Source organism: Triturus cristatus, chromosome 7 (genome assembly GCF_964204655.1).
Source record: "Triturus cristatus chromosome 7, aTriCri1.1, whole genome shotgun sequence".
Lineage (NCBI taxonomy): Eukaryota > Metazoa > Chordata > Amphibia > Caudata > Salamandridae > Triturus > Triturus cristatus.
Genome location: NC_140590.1, coordinates 128,220,631 through 128,246,579, shown reverse-complemented (window position 1 = coordinate 128,246,579; position 25,949 = coordinate 128,220,631).

Genomic DNA, 25,949 nt, shown 5'->3' with positions numbered 1-25,949 from the left:
CAAAGTTTCAGGGTTGAGAGAGGGTTTCTTGAGGAGGGCTCTCACCATGGCCTGTTTCCATGTAGACGGCACCACCCCTGTAGCAAGCGAGAGATTAATAAGGTCGAGAGTAACAGGACCAATAATGTCAAACGCCTGATTAAAAAGAGCAGGGGTGATCGCATCGAGTGGGGAGCCGGATTTAAGCTTATGGGCATACCCTTTTAGGGTGTTCAAATCCATCGGGGCTATCACAGCAATTTCCGACTCAAATATTTGTACCGGGCCATGGGAGAGCATCTCTCCTCCTAGAACCGAAGGGGGTGGAAAAGAAGAGTAGATGTTGTCAATCTTTTTAAAGAAAAATTGGGCCAATTCATTGCAACGTCCTAAGGGGTCGGCTGATGAAGGGGTATGCTCGGGAGGCTTAATAAGGGTTTTTACGATTTTAAAAATTTCTCGAAGGAGCATTTGCGGCGGAAAGAATCTTATTCTCAAAGTATTCTGCTTGGGCCTGTCTGATAGCGATTTTATAGGATTTGATAGATTCTCTATAAATTTGTTTTTTAGTCTCCGAGAAGTCCTTTCTCCAACATCTTTCCAGACGTCTACAGTTTTGTTTGAGTGCCCTCAGATTGGGGTTATACCATTCGGGCCCATAGGTGTCTTTCTTGTTAATGGTCAATTTTTTAGGAATTAAAGAGTCTAACGCAGATTCCATCCAGCCAATCACTTTTTGATTGGCTGTCTCTGGATCTTTTCCTAAGAGAGGGGTGGATTTTGTAAGAATCGCTGTCCATTGATCAATATCAAGTCTCGACCAGTTCCGCTTCCAGATCTTAGTCTTCACTGTTACTTGGGCGCCATCCTGGTGCGTCCAGGTAAAAGGAATCAGGAAATGGTCGGACCATGGCAGGGGAAGATGGTTACCTATGGTAATGTCCATACTATTGGAAAAAAGGGTATTGAAGGAATACAAATCAGCCAATCAAAAGGATCATGTAGAGGCAATGCTGTAGGGGATGGACAAAGACAAGAAAAGGAAGGCAAACCATCAAATCAGAAGCAAGCAAATGATAGTGACAATAAAGCCCACCAATGGTAAACAATGGCAGGCCGTAAGCCCAAGATAAGTTCACAATATGTCCTTCGCAACCACACAGCTTGCTTTGTTCGGTAGGCAACACCTAAAAATGGACCCTGGACCTTGGTTTGGTAGTACAATATGCCATGAATTAGGGTTCAATGTGCACCTTGTACTCCAGGACCATGGTGCAATGGTGCCTAATGATTGATGCCTTCTTGGTCTCCCAAAATCTGACAGTGCTTTTGTTAATATAGATATCAATGCATTTATCGATAAACATGAACGATCGTCCTTATTAATAGAATTTTCTGTTCTAAACTCCACATCTACCTCGACCCACAAGTATGTAGTCAGGCAGGCCCTTCAACCTAGCCCGATTGATTACTGATTGATAGGTCACAGGTCTGAGGGTGCATAGCTGGCAGGCAAACACTTGGGCAGGAAACTCTTCATCAATTCCACAGATAGGCGCAAAAACGTTACAATGGTTAGAGGAGACTGCCTAATAAAGCACACATGGCCGGAGGGTGTATGTGTGTGCCTAAAAACACTATAAAGTCAGATGCCACATGATTGAGGAACACATTGCCAATTAGGGCCTAGAACAAGTAGTGACCACGCACTCCCCATACAGGACATCTGGACATATTCACCACTGGCCACACTGTGTCCACGGAGGTCAAGACTCACCTGTAGTAACCATTGACCATTAATTTATGACTCTAAATGCAGAACAAACTCGATGTAAATTGAGACAGGTCTTAAATCTAGTGCCTGTAACTATTCTCCTGGACGAACTGTTTAATGAAACAAACTGTTCCTGTTTTGCCAAGCACCTCTTGTCTTCTGTTTTTTTCGGAAATCCTATTCGATTCCAGTAGGTCTGCTGCACATTGTACCTTGGCTGGTGAGGCACCAATGCAGAGGGGAGAACCCAGTGTCGATGGGGTGGCACAAACACAAGGCGCTACTGTTGGTGGACCTCATGAGCGGGGGCCACGGCGTTGAGGTTAGCTTTCTCAGGGAAGCGACGCCCAGTGATCGCACTGCTCCAGGGGGTGTACACGGCCGACAAGCCATGTGTCTCAGGAGTGGCCTGGATTACCAAGGCAATTCATCTCAGGAAGGTACTGCTGAGGGGCAGGGGTGGGTGGAAATCACAGGAACACCGTCTTGGAGGGGTGCGTCACGAATCCTACGGGAAGCACTGATCTTGGGCACACTGAGAGAACTGCAGCCAAATAGGAGGGGGATTTAGCAATCAAACGTGTTCTGATCTTTGTCGACAGCCACCTACCGGACTCTCAAGAGTCCCATGATAGGTTATGAAGGGGAAATCTTTGATGGCTCTGAGATTTGCAGAACAGGGGGCAAGATAACATGCCCTTTGAGAACGCTTTAAATTCAACACAGCACAAAAGTAGCAGGCAGCAAGCCAGTACAGCAAGGCAGGTAGCAAAGTGACAATAACTCCTGCAGCTCTACAAGCAACAGGCCAACAGAGCAGAACAATTAGCAGAGTGGCAGTTCTTCCTGGCAGCACAGCAGCTTCTTCTGGCAATGTGCAGAAGTAGACCCAGCGACGTCTGGCTACAGGTTCAAAAAGTGTCTCATTTAGGGGTCAGAGACCCAGTACATATACCCAAAAGTGCATTTGATGTAGGGAAGGATTTCAAAGGAACTCTATGAAGTGCACAATGATCCCTTTCAACCTAGTCCTACTTGCCAGACTAACCCTGGGGATCAGTACTTTGTGTGAGGACAGGACAGAGCTTATTCAGATGCAAGTGTGAGCCACCTCTTCCCCTTCCTGCCAAGGGAGGCTATCAGAATGCAGATGAATCCACTGTCACACCTAGCCCTTCCTTTGTTTGTGGCTGTCTAGAGGAAATGCAGAAAGTGTGGCTGTCATTCTGCCCAGACGTGTTTTGGAGACAGGCTGTCAGGCACAAAGAGTAGTAAGCACAAAGAAATGTCCACTTTCTAAAAGTAGCATTTCTAAAACAGTAATGTTAAATCCACCATCACCAGTAAGGAGGCTTTATCATTACCATTCCAAACATATCAAACATGAAAAAGCTACTACTCTCTGAGCAGGAATTACAGCTTAAAAGGGAATTCCCAATGCTGGCCTATAAGAAATGTAGGCCTCGCAGTAGTGAAAAATGAATTAGGCTGTTTGTCTCCACCGGGACATGAAAAATATTAAGATACACATCCTACCTTTTACTTACATTGCACCCTGTTCTTAGGGTTACTTAGGACCTACCTTTAGGGTGACCTATGTGCAATGAAAGGGGAGTTTAAGATTTGGCAAGTGGTTTTAAATGTGAAGTCGAAGTGACAGTAAACTGCACACACAAGCCTTCCAATGGCAGGCCTGAGATAGGTTTGAAAGGCTACTTGTGTGGTTGATACCATTAGTGCTGCAGGCCTAATATTAGCATTTAGATTACAGGCCCTGGGTATATGGTATACCACTTTACAAGTGACATACAGGTAAACTAAATATGTCAATCAAGTATATACCAATGTCACAATGTTTTAGGGAAGAAACATCATGCACTTTAGCACTGGTCAGCCTCGGTAAAGTGCTCAGAGTCCTAAAGCAAACAAAAATGATGTCAGAAAAATAAGAGGCGGAAGGCAAAAAGTCTGGGGTGACCCTTCAGAGAGAGACATTTTTCAAAAGGATATATTTACACAAAAAGGATATATTTACACAAAATTATATGGTGAGAGGGGACAGGGGTAAAGGGTTTGTCTATTGTTGGAGGATTGTGGTGTAGGTTGCATTGTCAATTTGAGGATTTGATTAATAGAAGTTATTTGGCTAACATGGCTAAGAGGTACCTATGAATTCCAGAGATGCTATTTTGTCCTTGCTTTTTAGCTTGGAGTGAAACGAGGCAAGTTACAGGGAGAGGTTGCACGCAAATGGGCTTCAGGGTACAGGCCTAATAAAAGTAGGGCCACTTATACCACTTTTTGTTTCAATGAGAAGCATGACTCAAATACAGCGTTTTTGAGAAGGATAGAATAGGTGTCGTTACAACATGCTTCTCCTGGAAATGAGTGGGAATGCGCTCCAGAAAATCATAATATCGTACTGATAAAGGTAAATGTAGATTTTCCTAGTACGTTATGTCAGAAAATCTTAATTTTATTACAGACACAGAGGCGAGTATTATGCTTTCTAATCTTGCTTTATAGTGAATAGCAGCCAAGATAAAGAAACAAAACTACAGTTCCCAGAAGGCCAATCGCCAGGTTGATCAATGGGAGACAATGGAATCAAAGATATTGATACAGATCAGGGTATCAGAAATATGCCCACTACCACAGATAGAGTAATATTACAGTTACACGCACATACATTCATCATACGCTAGGGCCCATTTCACTAACATACGCTCCAATACTCTACCAGCAGCAAACCTGTGGGAAGAAAACTCCTAAAGCACCCTGCATCTGTATCTAGGCGATAGGACCAGTTTAGTGGCTGCCTAACATAATATAAACAATCTATAAACAATAATCATAAGTCTTCAATAAACGACAAGGAAAGAAACAACCAACACCATGTTTAAAAGTTATATTGCTTTATCTAAAATTAGTCAGAGTAAATCAGAATAAATCATTTCTCATAGTTACCTATTCTAACTAGTGTCAGAACGGGTCAGGACCAGTCTCTCAAAAGTCTTTTCAGGATAAGGTCCTCAGCATCAGTCCTCAGCAACGCAAGTTCACGCAGCAAGGCGACGAAAGAAAGTGTGGGGAGAGCCCTCCCTAAGCTAACATTTTATAATGCAAAATACAATGAAAACCCACATGAATTCAACAAGTAAAATTGTAGCACTGAGCGGAACGAGAAGGAAGGGATGTAACTTTGCAACATCTTGAAATCTCTGCTTAGGAAAAGTCATAATACGCAAGCCTCGGAACAGGAACCAAAGATTAGAAACTATTAAAGTTCATTTCCCTCGGCAAACCGGCTTTAGCACAGCGTTCTTTCTGAGGCTCTTTGTTTACCAAGGACAAATCATTTCTTTTGGAGATCCTCCAAACTTGCTGATGTCCTCCCGGAAATTTCCATATAAGGACTACGGTCAGTTGTCTGTAACCGAATTCCAGCAGGGGTCTCCCTTGTCACATCACAGATTTCGCCTGCACCACAGCTCAGCCAGGCTTCAAATCATTCTCAGTCATTTCACAAAGGCCTCCATAGGCCACAATAGACCATCTTTAATTAAAGAGACAAAATAAAGATTACTACATCATAATGATTAAACAGTGTTAACCCCACTAACACCCTTATGTGTATGCATTTATCTAGCTTTGCGACATATAGAGCATTAATTCAGACAGCGTTTTGTGCTCAAAATAAAGAGCACACAGCAACGTTTAAACATGAAAACTTGCACGTTATTGTAAATACAAAAACAGCACACGCATGCTAACCCTCGTATAACCTTCTCTTGTGTTAGGACAAACAGGTTGATTAATAGAACGCACTTGCACAAGACAAATAATTAGTTGTTATTTATTAATAAATTAATAAAACGCATAGACATGCCAGAGCTTCAAAAGCCCCAGAATTTTCTAACAGAAAACTCTGCTCGAGCAATCCCCCCTTTGGTGATTTTATCACCAAATAAACCCAAAATAAAAAATTAGTGAAAATTTAGTCCCATTTTAGGAGAAATCAGAAATGTCTTTTCCCCTTACACAACATTAAACACCAGTCACTCTTTCATCATCTCTCTTAGTCTCTAAATAAACACTCTCCCTCAATTCTTCTAGTTCAATCTCTTCTGGTTCTCTTTTCGAATATTTTGAATTCTTATTTTTCTTTTCATTTTTCAATTTCTCTTTCCCTCTCCTGTTTTTACAACACACACACACTAATCTCAGTATCAGCAAAGCAACAATCATACAAGACAAGGGAAACAATATTCTACCTATAATAGTACTACCTATTTTTGCAATAAAATCCTTAACAGCTATCATCTTATTAGCTAGTTTAGTCCATAAACTCCCAGTTTCAAGTGGTACTAAATCTTCATGCAAATCAGTAATATTTTTGATATAGACCTTCAGGTCTCTACTTTCATCAGGAATGTAAGTGCAACAATGTTGAACTTTCAAAATTCCACAAACTCCACCCTCCTTAGCCAAAAGAATATCAAGGGCAAGTCGATTTTGCATAGACATGGCATGTACGGCACTTAATTCCGTATTTACCAAAAGAAATCCTCCTGCGGTATTTGTCGATAATAGGTTAATATCTTCTACATCACTTATTTTATCTGTATGAAAAATCTTAGGAAAAACCAAACCCACATAACATGTGCCATACCAATGGTCAGGCAACTTGTAATAAGCCTTGTTCCCACACACATAGTACACTCCTGGAAAAATAGTATCTTCTCCACCTCTGAAACCCCAACCAGTCGCAACGAAGTATGTATCATGGCACTCACTAGTCCCCACAAAATACGTATCATATTGGGATCTCCTTCTGGTAATGCATAGTTTACCCTTCTGCGGTGCATCTAGAGCCAAAGTTGGACTAGCCCCATTTCTCAACTCTTTTCCCATCTCAATGTCCCAAATAGTCTCACTCACTTCATATTTTCCCCCTTTCTCATGCATGTTCACTCTCCTTTCCTCTACCATATCCAGGAAAGCTTTCTCCTCTTCTTTCAAACTGCAAGTTAAATTATTCTTAAAAATGTAATCTAATGTTAGTCCTTTTTCTTCAATAAAAATCTCACCAAAAGTGTTAGCTTCTTTAGCTGGATTCAGTTCTTTGTTCATTGGCAAATGCCCAAAAATACTATCTCTGTTAGACATCTTATAATCTATTTTCCCTAACAAATAAAAAACACTACTTAAAATACTACAAGAAATACCATATGTAGCTGGTAAATGGTGATAAGTAACACCTTCTGAAACGGATGCAGGTAACTGCATGCAGACATAGCAATCCCTTACTTCCATTGTCTTCACATATTCATATAACAGTTTAGAAAAAGCATTACTAGAAAAATTTTTAATTGACCTATCTTTGTGTATGTAATTATTTCTAATTGGAACTACTTTTTGTGAATTCTTCTCTATATTAGTCATATTTTCTGTATCCATCCCAAATTCAACCTTAAAAGTAACTAATAAAACTAAAACGCCCCATAGAAGCATTAATATTCCAGTACAACAGCAGCACATCTTGCACCACCTTCTAAAGAAGGCACATCTATTTTGATTATTCTCTATGTTAGCCATTCTGTTTTAATTTCTACTACTCCACTACTGTAATTAGAACTTTTCAAATTTCCAACGTTTGTTCCAAACTCTTCAGCTTCTTCAAAGATCCTTCTGTTCACTTAGTCCAAGTGAATCCTTCTTTTACTCAGTTTGGATACTCATCATTTTTCACTCCAATTTCTTCAACATCAAATTGTATCAGATCTCCAACGTCAGAATCCTCAGTATCTGACTCTTCTCTGATGTCAGTCAAGAGTACTTTCAGAATTTCACCAGTATTTTCCTCAACCACTTCTCTCAAGACCACTTCCGGATTATCTTGAGTCACTGTTTCTTCTTTTCCTTCTTCAGACAGTGTCACATAAGACCATTCCGGTGATCTGTACTTTTGGTTGGGTCTTTTAACTCTTTTTATTTCTACTGGTTCTTTTGTTCTTCTTGATTCTTCTTCTACAGCCTTTGAAGTTTGACTGGATACCTCATTCACTTGTTCAGCTCCCGATGTATTTGCTCTTATTATCCTGTATCTCAGTCTTTTCACTCTGTTGTTAGGCCAACGATCTCCTTTCACAACCTTTTTCAGCTTTTCTTTAACACTCCTTTCTCCAATCGAAGTTCTCTTTCTCAGAACTCGACCTTCTGTTTGTTCATTCTCATCATCCGATTCTGTTTCAATTGCCTTTTGCTTTCGTTTCTTAGCAGTTTTCTTTTCTTTCACAGATTCCTTCACCACTATTTGAGACTTCCCTATTTCTGTCCCTCCTCGGGTCTCCGACACGCAATCTTCTTGCTGTCTATTTGTCCCTTTACCTAGCTCCTCATCAATGTTCCCTACACCTCCTCGGGGGTCTTCCGCAATCTGTCCCTCTCTATCTTCTTCTGACCCTGTTTCTTCAAGAATAATCTCAAGTGGCTCTTCAATCTCCTCCTCTTCTGATTCAGGAGTAGTCTCAATGTGTTTTCTCTTTTCTTTTCTTTTTCCTCCACTGCTACTCGAAACTTCAGGCTCTTTCACAGAATCAGAATCTGATCTCCCTTCTGATACTCGCAGTGAATCTCTTGAAGCTTTCTCTGCTTCTTTTCTCACTGATTCTGTATCTTCAGGATTTTCACCATCACTGGAATCTGACTCTTCATAATACTCTTCAACAGTCCCCTCTCTCGGACTTGGAATTCTCAGAGTATGACTTGCATGTACCCAGTGTCTTACTCCAGCACACTTTACTGCAGTCGTTGTAGTCAGAATAACTTGTCTCGGCCTTCCCCACCTTGGAATCAAGCAATTTCTTCTTCTGTGCACCTTAATCCTCACCCAGTCTCCTGGACTTAGATCATGGGCTTGCTTCTTCTCAAGTGTGGTAGCTTCTTCTCCAACCTGGTGAAACACAGAATGAACTGCGTCAGCCAGGCCTTTACAGTAATCCAAAATCATGTCATCAGTTATTGTCATCAACTTATTCACAGGCACGAATGCATGGCGCATTGCACGTCCCATAATGATTTCATGCGGACTCAATCCTGTAGTTCTGTCTGGAGTAGATCTCATAGTCATCAAGACTAGAGGCAGAACATCTGGCCATTTCATGCCAGTGGCTAAGCACATTTTTCCAATTCTGTTTTTGATTGTGCCATTAATCTGCTCAACCACACCAGAAGCCTCTGGTCGGTATGCACAATGTAGCTTCTGCTGTATTTTTAATGCTTCACAAATCAAACTAATGAGTTCATTTTGAAAGTGTCTACCTCTGTCAGATTCAACTGTAACTGGAAACCCAAACCTAGGAATCAACTCCCTCAACAGTAATTTTGCCACTGTTAATCCATCATTCCTCCTTGTCGGGTAAGCTTCCACCCACCTTGAAAACAAACAGACTACCACTAGGACATACCTCAGTCTGTTCACTTGGGGCATTTCAATGAAATCAATTTGCATTCTTGTGAAAGGACCTCCTTCTCTGCCAATTGTCCCTAAACTCACCACTGTCTTTTTCCCGGTATTAAACTGCTGACAAATTAAACACCTTTGACAGATGCTTTCCGCAATTGTCCTAAACTTTACATTATACCAGGTCTGTTTAAAGGACCTAATCATCGCGTCCCTCCCCAGATGTCCCTGACCATGATACATCCTTGCCATTGACGACAAAATTGAGTTTGGCATCACTGGTCTGCCATCTCTGTAGACCCAAACATGGTCTGTTTCTCTTGGAGCACATCCTGCCTTAACCCAATCTCGTTTCTCTTCTTCTCCTGCCTCATCTTGTAACTGTTTCACTTCATCCCACGTTTCTAGGACATTAGTAAACATCACAGAAGGGAAAGACATTTCCTTTTTTTCTCTTTCCCTGTTAATTGATTGGTTTAGTTTCGCACAATACTGTGCCACATCGTTAGCATATCTATTGCCAACAGTGATAAAATCCTCTCCTGAAACATGTGCTGCACATTTTACAACTGCTAACTCTTTAGGCAGCTGTATCGCCTCAAGCAATTTTCCAATCAGCTCAGCATTCTTTATCGAAGTTCCACCCGATGTCAAGAAACCTCTTTGTAGCCACAGTTGGCCAAAATCATGCACCACTCCAAACCCATACTGACTATCAGTCAACACAGTTGTTCTCAAATCTTTCCCAATCTCACAAGCTCTTGTCAATGCCACTAATTCAGCAACTTGCGCAGATTTTACTCCTTTCAATGGTGATGCTTCCATAACCTCTGAAACTTTGCACACTGCATATGCTGCACATAGCACACCATTATCATTTCTCAGGCATGATCCATCCACAAACAACACATGATCATTCTCAGGCAAGGGAACATCCTTGATATCTGGTCTTGGTTTCGTACAGTACTCAAGCACATCCAAACAATCATGATCATCTTCCATCTTTATACCCACATTCTCAATATCCGGCAAAAGTGTCGCTGGATTCACATTCGTACATCTTTCAAGAGTCACATTTGATGCTCCCAAAATCACTTTCTCATACTTAGTCAACCGACTATTTGACATATGCTGAGTTCTGCTTCTTGTCAAAAGAATTGCCACATTGTGAGGTACGAATACCCTTACAGGATACCCCATTATGATCCCCTCACTCTGTTCCAGGCTTCTGCATGTTGCAGCCACAGATTTTAGACAACCTGGTAAACCCACAGCTACATGGGCAAGTGTCGATGAGAAGTACGCAATAGGCCTTCTCAATTGTCCATGTTTCTGGATTAACACTGAAAGTGCACATCCATTTCTCTCACTGCAGTACAGTTCAAATTCTTTTTCATAGTCTGGCATACCCAGAGCTGGAGCTTCACACATTTTTGTTTTGAGCTCTTCAAATGCTGCCAATTGTTCTGCATCTAGATCCAATGGATCTGTCATGTCACTTTTTGTCAATTTAATCAATGGCTTTGCTATCAGGGAAAAATTAATTATCCACTGACGACAATATCCCACCATACCCAGGAACATTCTCACTTCTCTCTGGGTTTTTGGAGCTTTCATTTCTCTGATTATTTTGATCCTGTCAGTAGTCACTTTTCTCAGACCTTTCTCAATATTATGTCCAAGATAATGCACCTCTTTCTTACAAAACTGCAATTTGGCTGGGGATACCTTTAACCCTCCATCTGCCAGATGATTCAGTAAAGCTATGGTATCCACTTCACAAGCTTCACGTGTCTTTGATGCCACCAGTAGGTCATCAATGTATTGTACTAGCACTGAGCTTTCAGGCATGATCAGACTTTCCAACGATCTTTTCAATAACTGATTGAATATCGAAGGACTCTCCGTATACCCCTGTGGGATACGACACCATGCTAAAATACGCTGGCCAAACCTAAATGCAAAAATCGGCTGGCTGTCATGATGCAATGGAATTGAAAAGAATGCATGACACAAATCAATCACTGTATACCACTCAGCGTCATGTGGAATTTGATACAGAATCACCGATGGATTCGGCACGATAGGACAACATGCCACCACAATCTGATTAACCTTTCTCAGGTCCTGCACGATCCTGAACTTGCCATTAGGCTTTTTCAGTCCCATTATCGGTGAATTACACGGGCTACTCAATAGTTCTCTTAGGACTCCTTGCTGAATCATTTTCTCAATTATAGGAGTTATCCCTTCAATTATCTCTGGTGTCATTTTGTACTGAGGAATGTTAGGATATGCAATTCCCTCTTTCACTGCAATTTTCACTGGATCTACATTATTCATCAATCCCACATCCTCTCCTGTAAAATCCCAAACTGCTCTTTTCACTGTGTCTCTCAGCACTTGAGGCAAATCCTCCGGATTGAACACTGGAAATGTACCAATTAATTCACTTTCTCTATTTTCTAAAGTCATCCGGTAGAAAATATCATCATCTGGTGTCTCAAAAGCTATTCCATCTGGTGTACAGAAAATTGTGCAGTTCATCTTGCATAATAAGTCCCTACCTAACAGGTTCACTGGGCTTGTGTCACAGACAATAAATCTGTGCATGTCTGAAAATTTCCCTATCTGTACTTTCACTGGTTCAGTAAGACGTGTTCTGATTTGTGTATTGGCTACACCAACTACTTGGATTGCTTCATCCGAGAGAGGAAGATTTCTAACATCTGTTGACCTGACAGTTGATCTTGTCGCACCTGTGTCTACTAAAAAAGTAACACCTTCTTCATTTATTTTCCCATCCACAAATGGTCCTGCCTGGTCTATTTCTAGAGTTGCACCAAGTATGCACTCCTCTTCCTCTCCTCGGCACCGTCAATAATCACCTTCAGACTCACTCCCTTCACTCTTTAACAAGTACTGTTGTACCTTGTTAGTACGTCTTGGTTTGTTTACCTGCTCATCATTGTAGAATCCCGAATCCTGACTGTACTTTTGTACCCCTCTATTCTGCGGTAAAGGTGGTTTTGGCTCTTGACTCTGCTGCTGTCTCACAACTTTCTGCTGTTGTTGCTGTTGCTGCTCGTTATTCCCTTCATTCTGCACCTGTTGATTTAAGGATTTACCCTCATTTAATGGTGGATTAGGACATTCCGACCTCCAATGTCCCAGTTGGCCACAGTTGTGACACGGGAACTTTTTCTTTGCTTCCTCAAGACTTCCTCTTCCTTTACCTGCAAATCTTGGTCTATTTCCTGTATTATTTCCTGGATTATTGGCCTGTTCCACCAACTGTGCTTCCTGTCTTTCTGCAACTTTCACTTGTGCCCACATTGCTTTTTCCTTCAGCTTTCTTTGTTTTGCTTCAATTTCATCACTGAAATATTTTGCATGTCTCAGAATCTCATCTACTTTCTTACTCTGCCAATCCACTGTGTGTTCACGAATTCTCTCACTAATTTCAGGTCTAAGACCATATACAAATCTGTATACAAAATGACTCAAATCTTTGTCACCCAGATGTTCATCTCCACTGAATTGTTTAAAAGCCAGTATCAGCCTTTCGTAAAAAGCATGAACTGATTCTTTTGCTTCCTGTTGTGTTCGATCTATCTTAACCCAGTCTGTCTCTTTTGGAGGAACTTTACTCTTCAGGTATACCATCACCTGATCGTACTTCCTCATTACTTCCGGATCTGGTGCCCCTGTTCTTGGATCTCTTGGATATTCCTCGCTAGGCCAACTCACAACTATTTTACACTCTGTCCACAAGTCTGCTGGAACAATTATATCAAACAGACTATTCAGGTCAACCCACAGCACTTTTGACAATTTCACAAACCTGTCTACCTGCCTATACCACTCGACGGGCTTTTCTCTCAATCGAGGGAAATCATTCGTAAATGATAAAATATCCTGTCTGGTCCATGGAACATGTACATATCCTCCTCCAGGTATTTCTCTCATGGGAAACTGCTCCACTGGTTTCTCTTTTTCTCTCACTGGAAATGCTGAGTAAGTTGTTCTATCTTCACATTCATCCCTTTTCTTATACCACCTATCCTTCCACTTTTCCACATCACCCCATCTACGCAATAATGCCACCATTTCTTTAATTTGTCCTGTTCTACCAGAATTATTCAAATTCTCTATGTCCTTCTCTGTGAAATCCATCCTGTACGTTTTCTGTAAAGCCTTTACTTTATCAATGTCAACTCCTTGCTCATTTGCTATCGCTCTCAGTCTATCATGTGTATTTCTTGCCCTCCATGTTACGCTCTTGCACATGAACAATAATTCACCATCATGATGACTTTTCAGGATTTCTGTCGGAACCGTTCCTGTCACAAGCTCTTCTAATTCTATACGTAATTTAACCACATCAACAACTTGTGAATCTTTATCCTTTTTCTGAAGAACCTTCATCCAGTCATTTAGGTCATCAACTGTTATTTCCGCAGTTTTTCTCGCTGAAACTATTTTTTTCTGCGGTTCTAAAATTGGCATCCCTAAACTACTAGAATCACTAACATTCATGAATTCACTACCTGTGTCATGTCTTGTTTGTCTCAGGTCATTTCTCCCTGTTCTTTTACCTGAATCTCCTGAAGGACCAGCTGAATTATTTGCAATATATGGAACTACCAGCCCATTTTCACTTGCTCTCTGTCCGTCAAACATAGGAATTACCGGACCTATAGTAACAGGCACTGTAACAGCTTCCATATTCATCGTTAACTCTCTAATTTTCTCAGTCAGTTCTGTTGTTGTCTTTGCTAATTGTCTGGCATTTCTGGCATTTTCCTCTCTGAAAGAACTATTATTTCTTAATTCAGGTGTCATTTTTTCTTTCTCAACTGTATCTCTTATCGGAACAACAACTGGTGTACTCTCTTCCGATTCTGATCTATATGGAGGTGGTCTCTTGTACATCATATCATTCAAGACCTCATCTTCAAACTCTCCATATCTTCTCCTATCTGTCTCAGAAACCCTTTCTTCTGAAGGAGCCGAAGCTTCAACTGTTCTCATAGGATATAATCCATCTGACATGGTAGCATCTCGCCATCTTTTCATTCGATCCTGATGTGTCTCACGATCATGTCTCCTCCCAAACATATACCTGTACTGACCTCCAGTTCTCTGTCTTTCTCGATTTAATACTTCTTCTTCCCATTCCACTAAAGCCTCGAACTGTGTAGGTCTCGGCTTCGGGTCCAGATGTGCCATCTTTTCCCGTAAATTTCTCAACACGGCCAGATTAAATGAACCATGTTCTGGAAATGCTAGAACACCATCTTCTTTAGTATAGCCAACCCAATTCTGCAACCATATACAGGTATGTAATCCATATTTCGCAACCATAAAAGATGCAGGTGTTTTCGCTGGAGGTAGCAACTCACCCTCTCTTGTCTTAACCTCTTTATCCTTGCTAAACCACTTCTTAACTTTTCCAAAGAACGTCTTTTTCTTTTTCTCTTCTTGATAATACATCTTAGCTAATACTTATTAAACTCTCTACTTTTAAGTCGAAAACTCAATTCTCGTTAACGCACCAGTCCTGGAGCGTCTACGTCACTAAGCAGCTCTTCCAATCCCTGCGCGACTCACACTAACGCACTAATCCTAGCGCGAACCCTATTCTGAATCACTATCCAATCAGTGCGCGAACCTTCTGACGTCAGTAACCGCTGCAGTCTGTGTCTCCTGTCTCTGTCACTTGTCTACCCCTCCTTTACAAAAACTCTCAGTAGACTTCGTGTGTCAAAATTTCTACAAAACTATTAGTTACAACATAAAAACATCTCCATTGTCTGCTTCGCTAACCACAGAATAGTAAAAGAGTGTCTATTTCTCAAGAGTCAACAATTTTACATACATCTCATAACTGTTTCCTCTAGGACGTATCCAAAAGAGTCTTACAATCAATAAATGTATATGCATTCACGCACATTCATACGAGAAAAATATAGTACATGCACACAGAATCCTGCTTCTCGAGAACAGCACAACCTGTCTCTGTACAGAATTATAACTCACAAAAACTAAGCAGCCTACCTCTGCCCAGTTCTGCTAACAAGCTCAGAGAATACCTACTACTCCTCCCGCAATAAGCTTTAACGGCAATCCTTACGGATCCCTGGGACTTAAAACCAGAGTTTCACAGATAACCTTCACTACGATACACACTCCTTATATACCAGAAATTTTCTAATAGTAACATACAATGTCACTGATTCCGAACCCAGACAATGTGAACGCGCAACTTCAATTGTCACACGTAATTCCTTACAATCCCGTCTTTCCCGAGAGCAGCATATACACCTTCCTCTGCCCTACTACGGAACTGCTTCCAGCTTCCAAGTTCCAGAAGCACTACATATAACTCAACATTACGACTCCAACATTTAGTATTAGTACATATACCAAAAACATCAAAAAAAGATCAATAATCAATAAGCTAATTTACAAGCAATCTTATCTTATCAGATCAAGACAACCATCTAAACCATCCTCTGCTACCAGAGAAATTGATACAGATCAGGGTATCAGAAATATGCCCACTACCACAGATAGAGTAATATTACAGTTACACGCACATACATTCATCATACGCTAGGGCCCATTTCACTAACATACGCTCCAATACTCTACCAGCAGCAAACCTGTGGGAAGAAAACTCCTAAAGCACCCTGCATCTGTATCTAGGCGATAGGACCAGTTTAGTGGTTGCCTAACATAATATAAACAATCTATAAACAATAATCATAAGTCTTCAATAAACGACAAGGAAAGAAACAACCAACACCATGTTTAAAAGTTATATTGCTTTATCTAAAATTAGTCAGAGTAAATCAGAATAAATCATTTCTCATAGTTACCTATTCTAACTAGTGTCAGAACGGGTCAGGACCAGTCTCTCAAAAGTCTTTTCAGGATAAGGTCCTCAGCATCAGTCCTCAGCAACGCAAGTTCACGCAGCAAGGCGACGAAAGAAAGTGTGGGGAGAGCCCTCCCTAAGCTAACATTTTATAATGCAAAATACAATGAAAACCCACATGAATTCAACAAGTAAAATTGTAGCACTGAGCGGAACGAGAAGGAAGGGATGTAACTTTGCAACATCTTGAAATCTCTGCTTAGGAAAAGTCATAATACGCAAGCCTCGGAACAGGAACCAAAGATTAGAAACTATTAAAGTTCATTTCCCTCGGCAAACCGGCTTTAGCACAGCGTTCTTTCTGAGGCTCTTTGTTTACCAAGGACAAATCATTTCTTTTGGAGATCCTCCAAACTTGCTGATGTCCTCCCGGAAATTTCCATATAAGGACTACGGTCAGTTGTCTGTAACCGAATTCCAGCAGGGGTCTCCCTTGTCACATCACAGATTTCGCCTGCACCACAGCTCAGCCAGGCTTCAAATCATTCTCAGTCATTTCACAAAGGCCTCCATAGGCCACAATAGACCATCTTTAATTAAAGAGACAAAATAAAGATTACTACATCATAATGATTAAACAGTGTTAACCCCACTAACACCCTTATGTGTATGCATTTATCTAGCTTTGCGACATATAGAGCATTAATTCAGACAGCGTTTTGTGCTCAAAATAAATAGCACACAGCAACGTTTAAACATGAAAACTTGCACGTTATTGTAAATACAAAAACAGCACACGCATGCTAACCCTTGTATAACCTTCTCTTGTGTTAGGACAAACAGGTTGATTAATAGAACGCACTTGCACAAGACAAATAATTAGTTGTTATTTATTAATAAATTAATAAAACGCATAGACATGCCAGAGCTTCAAAAGCCCCAGAATTTTCTAACAGAAAACTCTGCTCCAGCAATATCAACAACCAATGAACACACAGTCTAAGGTCTAATGATAGCTCTAACTGCGAACAGCCCTCTTTTCTTAGCGAGCAGGTTAAACAGAATCCATAACTAGAGGAAAAATAGCAAAAACAATACATAAGGCCAAAGTCCAAGCAAAAAGGTATTTACTGAAGTCCAGCAAAGTCGTCTTGGAAGCAGGAGCGAGAGATGGATGATCACCGAAGCCTGGCCATGCAAACTCCTTTGGAGGAAGTAGGGTCCCATCAGGAAGAAGCGGATGGTAAAGCTGGAGCCGCTGTAGGGAGGGAGAAAAAACACATATTAAGAAATGTTGTGGCGGGATAATACTCGCCTCCGTGTTTATAATAAAATTAAGATTTTCTGACATAACTTACTAGGAAAATCTACATTTTATGACAAGACCGGAGGCTCCTATTATGCTTGTTTAAAGCATATTAACTACTAAAGAAGTAGCAGAAATGGCAGGTTTGCAAAACAATCGAAATACATTGTCATTGGACCAATCAGCCGATTTCAGAATGTCTTCCAACCTGGAGCCTGCCCAAAAAGCTTTGGAGGCATGGCCCTCTGGTAGAATGGGCCCCAAACACAGAAACATCAATACCAGCCAGGGACATCCCAACGGGCTAAAATGGCAGCAGAAACAGGGTTATGGGGTTTACGGAAAGAGATGAGAAGCTGGGAATGGGAGGACGTTCTGAGGTCAAAAGTTCTTTGTTCATATACCTTGAGACATTGACCTACACATAATTTAGGTTGATCAGGAAAATAAGGATTAAAAAGAGTGTTCAAATTTGTTTTTGTACATCTATTAACATGGAACAATACTCCAGAAGGAGTGAACTGACGAGAGAAAACATCTAAAGCCTTGACATCAGAAACACGTTTGATTGAAACCAGGCATAACAGCATAGTAAGTTTGGCTGAAATGATTTCCAAAGAAAGAACAGCATTATCAGACCAGTTAGAAAAATGTTTGAGTACCAAATTCACATCCCAAACCTTAGAATATTTAGATAAAGGTGGTTTCGAAAATGTAACACCTCTCATAAGAAAACAAATCAGGGGGTGCTCGCCCACCAGTTTGCCACCAATAGCACAGTGGTTGAGGGAAATTCCTGAACGATACAAATTAACTGTTCTGTAAGACTTACCTGAACTGTCCTCAGAAGCCAGAAAATGTACAATGTAATTTAAAGGTGCTGAAAAGGGATCGATACATTTTCCCAAACACCAGCTTGCCCATAAAGGTCATGCTGACTTGTAGGCTTTAGTTGTTCCTGGGGCCCAAGCCCTGCTAATAAAGAGAGAAGCCTCTTGGGAAATGAGGAGGTCAGAGAAATTTGACCCAAGACCTTCCACTCGGAGAGGACCAAGAAATTGTCCAGAATTAGAGGATGAGGTTGACCCAAGGGATCCAAGAGAAGATTGTTGGAGGAAGGAAGAAGGACCGGGAAGTCCACCGTCAACTCCAGAAGGGAGGGAACCCAGATCTGGGACTGCCAGAAGGGGACCACTAGTATCAGGGAGGCAAGTTGATGTCTGGTCTGCGCAGGAACTCTCTTGATCATGACAAAAGGAGGAAAGGCATAATTGAGAAGGATAGACCAGTTTTGGAGGACTGCGTCTTTGGCGAGAGCCAAAGGGTCCAGACGCCAAGTTAAGAAACGAGGAAGTTGGCAACTGAGGCGGGAGGCAAAGAGATCGATGTATAAAGGGCCCCATTTTTAAAAAAGAGATTGAAAAACGGATGGGAGAAGCCTCCAATTGCTAGAATCCCTTTTAACAAGAGTGCCAGTCCGCTATGGAATTGAAATTGCCTGGGAGGTATTCCGCTCTGACCGAGATCCTGTGGAGGAGACAGAATTCCCAGAGCTACTTTGCTAACTCCGCAAGGGGTTTGGACTTGGTGCGACCTAGATGGTCGATGTAACGAACTGCAGAAACATTGTCCATGCGAAGGAGGATGGAGCAACGTACCTTGTTCTTTGCAAGGCTTCTGATCGCAAAGGAGCCTGCAAGCATCTCTAAACAGTGTATGTGCAATTATGACTCCTCTAGAGGCCATGTACCTCCAGTCGAGATCCTGCCACATCGGGCGCCCCAACTTGTCAGGCTTGCATCGGATTTTAATACAAGATCTGGGGCTGAGGCAAAGATGGTTCTGCCGTTCCAGGCATCTAAATGGTCTATCCACTATTGAAGTTCTAGGCAGGACTCCTCATCTAAGGAAAGAAGTTCGGAATAAGCTAGACCTAGACGCAGAATCCGAATCTTCAGGCGCTGGAAGGCCCGATTGTAGGAGAATAGGATCTGCACTTATGTTGCCCCCACTTTTTTTCTGATGTATACACTGGTTTCTGACTATAGTCTGGCTGGGTCCCTGCTAATCAGGGCCCCAGTCTCACTGATCTCTCTAAACAACTTGGTGTGCATATTAGATGCACTAGTGATTGGATACTGTGGTACCTTATGAGCCCCTAGTATATGGTACCTTAGGTACCTAGGGCATTGGTACTTCTCAGGCCTACCAGGGGCTGCAGCATGTATTATGCCACCCCTGGGAAGCATTCACAATCTGACACTACAGGCCTGCTACTGCAGCCTGTGTGAGGTAGTGTTAGCACTCCTCACTGAGGTATAGGTTGCTATATCTCACCATACACACACTTATAAACCTATCAGTCACCCCTCTTGCAGGCCCTAACAATCCTGAGGGCAGGGTGCTTGGTTTACTATGTGAGGGGGTGCTTCTGCATGAGCAGGACCCCTCTGCAGCTGGCAGAGTCTATTCTCTGCTGCTGTTTGTGGATGCGGTTAAACCATATACTCTTAAGTGCATTATAACCTTGCGGTAAATGCTAACTTTGGAATGACTGCATCAAAACATGTCGTGTTTGTGTCAAACAACTTGGAATCATACCCCCACACCAGTAACTGGTGTGGGAGTATGAATGAGTGAATGAATGAAAGTGAATTTATAACAGAGCGATTGCTGCCCTGAGGCGTCCAAGCGCTAAAAAGGAACCAGTGAATGGTAAAGAGGTTGAAAACCAAAAAAGAAGAAGAAGAGAAACTGAGTTAAATCAAACGGAATTGAATAGGTGTGTTTTTAATTGTTTACGGAAGGAAACGAGATCAGGATTGGATCTCAAGTGAAACGGAAGGGAGTTCCAGATCTTGGCGGCGTTGAAGTCATACGTCCTTCCGCCAGATCTAGACCTTGTGACTCTGGGGATTGCTGCCATAAAGGCCTGACTAGAACGCAGATTTCTACCTGGGTGATACTGGCTTACTAGATCACGGGTGATTGGAGGACCCGAATCCCAGAAAGCCTGGTGGGCAATACACATTGCTTTAAAAGAGACTCTCTTACGCACTGGGAGCCAGTGAAGATTGATCAGAGCCGCCTTTACTGATAATCTACGAGGAATCTGCAGCAGAGTACGCTCCCACCCTTCTAGAGGGGATGACATGTACCCACTGTACTAAACGGTAGAAATCTTCTAGAGCCCTGGCATCACAAAATGGATGCCACCAGCACAGATACTGAGCTGCCCTCCTGCTGCTGACCGAAACTTGCAGTGGAGGAAGCCCAACAAAAGGCATTCTGTCACAGGGAGGTGTCACCACCTCCCAGACAGGATTTAGTGTATTGGAGCTGGGTGGGTGCACTCTTAGAGTGCTTTGAAGTCCTGCACTGGGAGAGCAGTAGGCTCCTCTGTGCATATGCCAGCTCAAACCGGTTCAGGGGCTACTTGCCCCTGCTCTGGCGCGAAACTGGCCAAAGGGAAGTGGGTGTAACCACCCACTACCCTGACCCTCCTAGAGGAGTGGTCATAGAGCTAGTCCCTCCCCTATCTTCACTATAAGATACCAAGCATTGCCAATGCAATTCAGATTAACCCTGGACGACGCTCTACAAAGAAGAATCCTGGCCCTTCGACGTTCCACTATCTCTGGAAGACTGAAGAATCTCCCTTGGAGTCAAGGAGGGACTCCCCTGCTTGGCAGGCACCAGTAACTTTGATCAACGGTTGCAAACTTCACCGCTCCCGCCAGAGTCCGAAGTCCCTGCATCCCCTGAAGTGGATTTCTTGACCTCTCGATGGCCATTTTGAGTCTCTAGCGAAGCTGTGGCATCTGGACCCCACGAGTGACGAGGAACAGCAATACCAGGGAACCGTGAACTGATTTCGAGTGCAAACCCTAAACAACGTTCTACGAACTTGTGCTTTGGACCATCTGTAGTCCTAGTCCCTAGCAGGTCTGGTACCGAAAATCATCAGCCTACCCCGTCCCGAGTGACTGTGGGCTCCTGTGGAACTTTTCCTGCAAAGGCGTCTTCGCGGTTGTTTGCCCATTGGCTAGTGACTCACTCGAAGACTTTCTCATCAACTTCAAGGGATCTCCTGGTTGCTCCAGACCTGCCCTCACTTACCCTTGCTGGGTAAGTCCATCAGACCTTGCTGGTCTGCATCATCGTCAATCTTCATTGCACACAAGACTTGCAGTTGCCAAGGCTTGTTGGCTCCAATCCGGTTGCCAACACGGTTATCAGCTGCAGACGTTGTGGTACCCTCCAAATCCAGCTGCTGGTCATCGTCGATCTCTGCTGGACCTCATGAGCGAAGAAACAAATCACCATCGACGACCTGAAACGACGCAACATCAGTGGTCATCCATCCTGCTGGCCACCGGTCACTGGCAAGTGACTTTGAACACTGTCCCCTCAATTTTCAGGTCCTCTTCAACTTCAATCCATCTTCGGATTCCAGCAGACACCTCTTCAGTCGTCTCAAGCAGCAGGTCTTCAGTGATCTCCATTGAAAACAGCATCGCGACCCGACACCAAAAGACACCTATGCACCCGGCTTCCGTGGGTGAGGTAACTCGTGCACTCCGGTGCCCAAGTGTGTGTTGGCCCTCGAAATACTTACCCTGTAAGTGGCTTGCTTGTTGACTTCTTCGAAGTGCCCTAAAACTTTAAAATACAAACCGCGACTTGTGCCATTGAAACTAATAGGAAACCCGCGGCTGTGTTTAGACACTGCACGCGTCTCCCGTGGGCTGATTACTTACCTGCTAACACTGCAGAAGTGAAGCCCCAGTGATTCCCAAGGCCCTAGGCCTTTTCATTTTGCAAGTCGAGTTTGTTAAACCATTTTCTTAGTATATGGTCTGGTACGCCCCTAGGGCTCCAGCCATATTTGTGCTTAATTTATTGAGAAGTGTTGACATTTGAATGAGTATCTGGGTTCTAATCTCATAAAGAGATTAGTAGAGTGTATCTAAGAATAAATACATATATATTTGATATATATACCTGTGTGGTGTCCTTTTCATTTGGTAATTCAAGAGATTATAAGGTAAAACAAGCTGCTTTACATTCCTCAGAGACTTAGCCTGAAGGCTGCTCTCCACAGCTACCACTAGGATAGCTTTCTTTAAAAGGTTGTCTTAAACCTATCTACCATAAGAGTCGAATTGGACTGGTGCAAGGTGGCCAATACAACTAGTGACCAGCATATGCCAGGCCAACTTCTCACATTGGTGGGCAGCGGGTGGGATTCCAGCTTGCCATTGTTTTACCAGAAAATCTCTATTTGAATTACTAACTGAAAACCACTAAAGGTACTCAAGGTACATATAAAGTCAAGCTAGTATCAATAAGTTCTACTGAGCTGTTTGTGAAGGGATAAGCACACACTTGCTACAGCTCAAGCTAGGTCCAGTAGGCCTCAACTAGTGTAGGTAGTACAACACTGCACAACACTAGTATGTCTCACCAAGGTGGAACCAGTGGGTCCACCCCATCTCAGTACAAAGACATAGCCTACACTGAACTGAAGGCCTTAAGCTTTGAAAGACAACTGAGGGTCGGCAGGAGTCCCTCATCACAACACCTGATAGATCTGTTAGTAGCAGATGACCTGAGACAAGCTCTAGGAGCAAGTGGGTCTGCATCAGGGAGTGGGTCAGCCATAGGCTCTGGGTCTGATGATGAAAATCAAGATGACCTGGAGTCTGTTATTGAAGGGCCAGGCCCAGAAGGGTCTGAAAAGAACAGAGGAATTCTCCTTAAGAGAACTGACAAAGTGGGAGAAAGGCCTAGGTCCCTCTCAAGGGACTCTGACCATTCATACCAGTCGGGAAGAGAATCTGTTCAGCAGAGGAACTCCACCTATCCCAGGGAGTCCTCCCCTGACAGAAGGTTCAAGATGCTCCAGTATGAGGAAGCTAGGCTTGCCCTCAGAACCAAGCAATTGGCCTTAGATAGGGAAGCCTTCGAGCTCCAAAGAGCTTCTAAGAAGGAGGGGTTAGAAGCCCCTGGTGGCAGCAACAGTGTCCCTAGAGGCAGATATTACATTCCAGACCATAGGAACCTGTCCAAGGTTGTTCCTCCCTACCAGAGTGGGGATGATATCCACAAATGGATAACTGCTATGGAGAGGGCCTGTAAAGTTCAACAGGTCCCCCAGACACAGTGGGCAGCAATCTTGTGGCTCTCCTTTTCAGATAAAGGTAGAGACAAGCTCCTCACTGTTAGAAAAGAGGATGCTAATGATTATGAATCCCTGAAGAGTGCTTTGATAGATGGGTTTGGCTTAACCACTGAACAGTACAGGTTGAAGTTCAGAGACACCCAGAAAGCACAGACTCAGGATTGGACTGACTTTGTTGATTGTGCAACCAAGGCTCTAGAAGGTTGGCTGGTTGGTAGTAGAGTAACTGACTTTAACCCCTTCAGTGCCCGCCCCTTTCCCCGCCCAGTGCCGGCCGTTGCATTAGCGGGCGGGGTCTATGACGAGCTGGACTCGTCATGGGCACAGCGCCACCGCGGCCCATGACGAGTCCAGCTCGTCATGGGCACTGAAGGGGTTAAGGGATTGTATAATCTTATAATGAGAGAACAGATCCTTAATAATTGCCAGGACCAGTTGTTGCATCAGTACCTGGTGGACTGTGATCTGGCCTCTCCCCAAGAATTGGGAAAGAAGGCAGACAAATGGGTCAGAACCAAGGTGAGGCAGAAAAAACAGAACCAAGGTGGTGACACTAAGAAGCAAGATCCTAAAGGCTCAGATAAAGGTGGGGATACATCTAAAGACCAGAAGTCTTCACAAGGGCCCCAAAAATCTGCAACTGGTGGGGAGTCACAATCTGCAAAGGGAAAAGGCCAAAAGAAGCCCTGGTGCAAATTCTGTAAACAGAAAGGGCGCTGGACTTCTGACTGTACAAAGTCCAAAGACCAAACCACCACCACTCCAGCCCCTAAGGCAACTGTTCCCCCTAGTGCAGTCATTGGTGGAGGTACTACTCAGAATAAGGGTGTAGTAGGGTTGACCCTGGGTTCTGATGTGGACTCTGGCCTAGTCAGAGTACCAACACAGGCATTGCTAGTTTGTGAGGGAGACCTTGATATATCCTTCCTAGTGAGCCCCAGTAATCTGGGCAAGTACAAACAGCAGCCTATCATAAATGGCAAACAGGCTTTGGCATTTAGGGACACAGGTGCTAGTGTCACCATGGTGGCAGAGGACCGAGTGGACCCTACACAGATCATCCTGGGTGAAATGTACCAGGTAACCAATGCCAGCAACACCAGGACCAACCATAGCCTGGCAGTTGTGAATTTCTCCTGGGGAGGGGTAACTGGCCTCAAAAGGGTAGTAGTCAGTGCAGACCTCCCTGTCGAATGTTTGTTGGGCAATGATCTGGAGACTTCAGCCTGGTCTGAAGTGGAATTATGGACTCATGCTGAGATGTTGGGCATACCTGCAGAGGTATTTGCTGTTACCAGGTCACAAGCCAAAATGCATAAAGCTGAACCAGCTCTGGATCCTGAAACTATGGACCAGATGCTACCCAAGAGGAGGAGCAGTAGGGTTAAGGCTGGGCCTTCCCCTCTGTCTCAGATCTCAGATTCCCCTCCTGAGGGAGGAGAAGCAGAGCCTGAAGAAGGAACTGCCCCAGAGGAACTTGAGCCTGGTCAGGTTGAGTTCTTGGGGGCAGGGGGACCTTCCAGGGAAGATCTGAGCAAAGAGCAACAGTGCTGCCCCACTCTTGAACCCATCAGACAGCTGGCTGCGGCTGAGGCTGCTGGGAGTGCTAGTGGGTCCCATAAGGTTTATTGGGATGAGGGGCTCCTATATTCTGAGGCTAGAGATCCTACCCCTGGAGCCACCAGGAGGTTGGTAATTCCTCAGAAGTTTAGGGGGTTCCTCTTGACCCTAGCACATGACATCCCATTGGCAGGACACTTGGGCCAAAACAATACCTGGGACAGGCTTGTACCACATTTTCATTGGCCACACATGTCTGACGACACCGAGGAGTTTTGTCGCTCCTGTGTCACTTGTCAAGCCAGTGGCAAGACAGGTGGCACCACAAAGGCCCCCCTGATACCACTACCTGTGGTGGGGGTTCACTTTGAAAGGGTAGGGATTGACATTGTTGGTCCCCTTGACCCACCAACTGCATCTGGGCACAGATTTATACTGGTGGTAGTGGATCATGCCACCAGGTATCCAGAAGCTATACCCCTAAGGACTAACACAGCTCCTGTGTTAGCAAGAGCCCTCATTGGAGTTTTCTCCACAGTGGGTTTCCCTAAGGAGGTAATCTCTGACAGAGGTTCTAACTTTATGTCAGGATATCTAACTGCAATGTGGAACGAGTGTGGTGTAAACTACAAATTCACTACTCCCGATCACCCACAATGCAATGGGTTAGTTGAGAGATTCAACAAAACCATAAAGGGAATGATTAAAGGACTCCCAGAAAAGCTTAGGCGAAAATGGGACCTTTTACTTCCCTGCCTTCTGTTTGCATACAGGGAGGTTCCACAGAAGGGGGTTGGC